Consider the following 5,000-nt stretch of genomic DNA (forward strand, 5'->3'; position numbering starts at 1 on the left):
AACATCTTTGCCTTAAGTTTTAATAGAAGATGGTAAAAAGTTCAAGCTTACCGATTCACATCAATCAGGCAAATGGATTAGAAGAGTTTCATTTTAAGGCACAAACACAAAATCCAAGAAGGCAGGAAAGTGCGATTCAAGAGGCCATTCCATGAAAAATAGTGTGTATAAATGTATAGTTCTGTTGATGGATTTTGTTTCTATTAGGTGCTGGAAGAAAAAAAAATCTTTTAAAGCTCAACCTAATACTATATCTCCCATATTCATGATAATTAGTAATAATGTCCTCCCATTTTCTAACCATTTTACCCAAAAGTGTCACAAGGGAGCTGGAGCTTATCCCAACAAGCCACGGGCACAGCAGGATACAACCTGGATGGGACACCAGGCCATCTCAAACACACACGCTCTTCCCAGAAGTCAATTAACCTAACTGTGAGAGGAAACCACAGAACCCGGAGGAAACCCATGCACACGGGCCCTAGGTTCAATTGTGGACCTGGGGAGAACATACAGTACAAAAACCGTGCAGATACTGTAGCACCACAGGTCCAGGACTGAACTTAGGGCCCCACTGCTGCGAGGCAGCAATATTAACCACTTTGCCACCCTGGTAACAATATGCAAGAATCAAATTGAATGCTTTCTAAAATATTGAAATGCTCAAAAAATGATAGCTTCCATAATGAAATGGGAGGCAAAATTCTGGTGGCATTAAGAAAGGAAGGAAAATCTAAATGTATTTGTCCCTTGTTACTCATCCCTTAACAGCAAAATAACTATCTAAACCCAACTTGAAATTGTTTTTTTCTGACATAAAAGTTTGTATTCTGAAAGCCTTTGGGTGTCCCTAAATCTTTTCTGCTATTGGATCCTTAGTTGATCACTACAATGATTTCCTACAATAATGTTGTATACATTTACTATTAGAAGAGTATAAAGTTTCCCTGTTCAATGGTTATACAGTATATTGTATATCTCTTGGCCTTTCAGCTAATATCATGTGTAGTGTAGAATATAGTATATATTGTTTTCATAAGCTGAGGGGAAAAGAATTAAGCTTATATTACAACACCATGGGTGTCTTAGATGTACTTAAATTGTTAAATAAGACCAAAAAACACTTTGCTACTTTGATTTTGGTCTTTTTGTGACTCTTTTGTTCATTCTGTTTATTCTGCCTTAAGGCTATTGACGATTATTATCCAATAAACATGGTTTAGCCAAAGAACTAGATCAGTTTTTGGGGGAGTTGTACAGTAAGTCTTTATTTTCATGTTTTCATGACAATACACTATTTCTCTTATTAAAAAGTAAAGTAAATTTCTTGTGTATGCATCTGTGTATAAATACACTTCAGTTCTGAACATCTATTAATAGAAACTACACCCACTCAAAGAATACACAGTTATGTTAACATGACCCATTTATAAATAGATTTTTTTGTACACTGTAAAAATTGAATTCATACATATAATGCAGAAAAAAATGAAGGTTGTACTCTTATTTAACAAGCCCATCCCTATTCATTGTAGCCAGAAACAATGTCATCTCCCTGAAAGGAAATAGGCAATAAAAACTTCAACAGGATTTCCTATTCATAATTTTTCCCATTCATCCCCTAATAGCTCTGAAAACAGAAGAGCCAATTCAAAAACACTTATTAATCCGATGTTTTCACATGCTTTGGTTTTACAGAAATCAGGCATGCATTTTTACAGTGTTCTTACTTATTTTCTCAATCTCCTTGCTGCAGAGGTTATGCCATTACATATTGCCATTTTATGGTGAACCTAGTATAGACGGACTTACAGAGCTGCACTTTTTATTCAAAGTTTAAAATACCCTGTTGGCTGTCCATTTGTACAACTGTGCCTTTAATTAATGCATTATTTCAAGATGTTTTCTGCTTTGGCTGGCAGTGCATACAGTCCCAGAAATGGAAAGCCCATCTGCACCATTAAAAATATCATTTTAAAGGGAGCAGGTAGTTTGTATTTTTACAGGCAGTTTTGTCACCCTTTGTTCACAGGTCATTACTGTAGGTATGTGTTTGTACGTATGGGGGTGTAGTTGTGACTGCACATGCTAACCCTTTGACACTGGACAAAAATGAGGGTGAACGTTGTACAAAAACATTGCACTGTACATTTTTGAAGAAAAAAGAAAGTTTTGGACTGTTGTCTCAGTGTACGCCATGCATTATGTCATTTCCCTGTGAATGTCCAAGACAAACATTCATTTCCAGATCACCTGGGGTTGCAACATGAGTGACAGCCCAAGTATTCCTGTATTCCCACACATACTTAGTGAACCAGAAATGATCATAATCACATTCCATAAACCATTAAAATGTGTGTCTAAGAAAACAGCATTGCTTTAATTGGACGATTAATTTCATTTTACCTATGCAATGGATGAACAAGAGACCTCCAAAGCAAACCTACTGCACTATATTACATTTCATGCAAAGAAAGAGTATGGTTAGTCTGTAACGCACATAATTCTAAATTCTAAAGGTATCAAACAACAAATTATTAAGATTATATTTGTATATTTTTTCCCTCCTTATAGTGCCATGTTAGAGAGTTTGTGTCAATAATGTTTTATCCTGATTGAACAGTTTGCATAAGTAACACTTTAACCTTGTTTCATAAAAATAAAGTAAAAGAGAAACTTTTATTTCAGTTTGGCAAGCAAATCCATGATTTTACTGATTATACAAATGTGTCCCAGTAATCATACACTTACTATATCCCGTATTTAATCCAACTGTAAAATGAAGTGCTCCTTAGCTTTTCACTCAGAGAAGGTGAAAGAGAGCTGATGCATTCCTCTGATATTTTTCAGCATTACACAATTTTTTCTTCCTGACTTCTGAGCATCTGCATTTGTACAATTTTTTTTGAGAATCATTTCACAAGGGAGAAAGAAAAACATCACTGTCAGAAGAGTGAGTATTGTAATGTGGCTTTTCACGTCTATTACGCACTACAAACCAGATTAGGAAATTACTGTGTTTCAGCTGATCCTAAAGGGAGCCATCTTTGGCAGCATTCTCCAAAGTTCTCCTTAGGCATTTTACCTGCTTCTGCTTTCAAGGAGAACCGTGCATAGTGGTTCAGATCACAAGATGTGATATAAACTATTCTATATAAGGTAGCTACTGTACAATATGTACTGTATGCAGACAATTGCGTTAAATGAAAGGATGTAAGACAAACTGTTAGCAGTGCTATACAAAGACTTCTTTTATTCTATAGATATATTTTGCATACTTTTTGACAGTTTGTATAAACAATCTCACAAAAATGTGTTTTAATATAAAACAGTATACACCTGAAGAAGGCTCCACGGCCGAAACGTGTTCTCTTTCTTCTTTTTTTCAGCATGGAATAAACCTATTACTTGTTCCTTTGCAGCCTACGCATGCTGACGCAGCTACCCACCTGAACTATATTTTAAATACATTTGATAGAATTTGAAAAAGGTCAAAGAGAAACAAATGCTTTATTGACAACTTCTATAGATTTTTATTAAATTACAATATTCATATGGCTATTTATTATTTTCTAGAAAAACACTGAACCAATGCCATTTCATTCTATAGAACTATGTTCAAATAAAACAAAAAGGTTATTTTGCTTAGCAATTTTGTCTCTTACAGAATTCACTCCTTTAAAGACATATATTACTATGAGAAAATGAGAATCACATTTTACATTGGGTCAAAAAATACTTTGGAAATTGCTTTATTAATTACTTTTAGTTTTTAGAACTCCAAAGTAGAAAAGAGTGACATTTTACGTTCATGATCCTTAGGGGACAGGGCTGTATTGAACTCTGAAATTCAAAGAGCTTGTACAAGTTCCTGGTTGATAAAATGAACTGTGCTATAATATCCCAAAATTAAAGGTTTTTATCTAATTTGATCATCTGTTAAACTAAGGCTTACTGTACAGGTATGTGAGTAGTTCCTGTTTCATTTTTCAGGTTCAGGTTCACGGATTTAAAAACACATATTGCTAAATAATTATTATATAATATTCAGCCTTGTTTTGTTTACTAATGGAATTTAATGGAAATGTGTTTTATGTAGTATCTTATCTAAGTGAAATAAATGAAAAATCTATTTTTATCATTATTAACTTTTTTGGTTGGAGAACAGATATTCTACAATCTATAATAAATTGGGAAAATTGGAATGTCACAGAAAAACAAAACGTAATGTAAAGAAATGTGTTCAAATAGTTCTCTCTCACAGATACGAGTGAGACAAGCTTTAAAAGAATCTTTTTGTGAAAGATAACTTTTTTCTTTTGCATTTTTCTTTAATAACAGCCACTAAACTCCAAATTTATTTTAATGGTGCAACTGGAGGTTGGTCTTCTCCAGAATGTGGTATTCCCCTTCCATTCAGAGATGCAGATGTTCCACCTTCCTGCCAAGAAACTGGATGTATTTTCTCCTGTTTCAAAGGTCCCATGGCATCCCTGTGCTCCACTCCATAGCTTTATCACACTGTGTGTGGGTGTGTTTGTGTGTGTCTGGGTATACTTGTTAACCTTATTTCCTCTCAGCTAAGAAAATATTAAATGCCTCAAATCTGAGCTAGCTTGTCTGTTGTTTTTCCTTTGTTGTAGTTGTTGTTTATGGTCTAATGTATTCAATGCTCCTTGTTCTGTTCCTGTGCAATTTTGGAAGGGACACCACTATGCCTTTTGGATTATTTCTGTCTACAGGAGAATACCTATGCAAACTGCCAGTGAATACCCTGACAACCTATATATGTTTTCTAGTAGGCTGGTTAGAGTATTTTTTTCCTAAAAATACAGTATTACTTCATCACCTGTTGTCTTTTCCTGATTTATGGCAGCATCTAATTAATTCTTCCACTAGTATTATAGATAAATGTCTATGAGTTTAACTTTCAGAAATAAGACCTAGTAACTATCCTTCCACATGGAAAGAAAAAAAATATTTATTTATCATTACTATCT

The sequence above is a fragment of the Lepisosteus oculatus genome, chromosome 4 (genome assembly GCF_040954835.1).
Source record: "Lepisosteus oculatus isolate fLepOcu1 chromosome 4, fLepOcu1.hap2, whole genome shotgun sequence".
In the NCBI taxonomy this organism is placed as follows: Eukaryota; Metazoa; Chordata; class Actinopteri; order Semionotiformes; family Lepisosteidae; genus Lepisosteus; species Lepisosteus oculatus.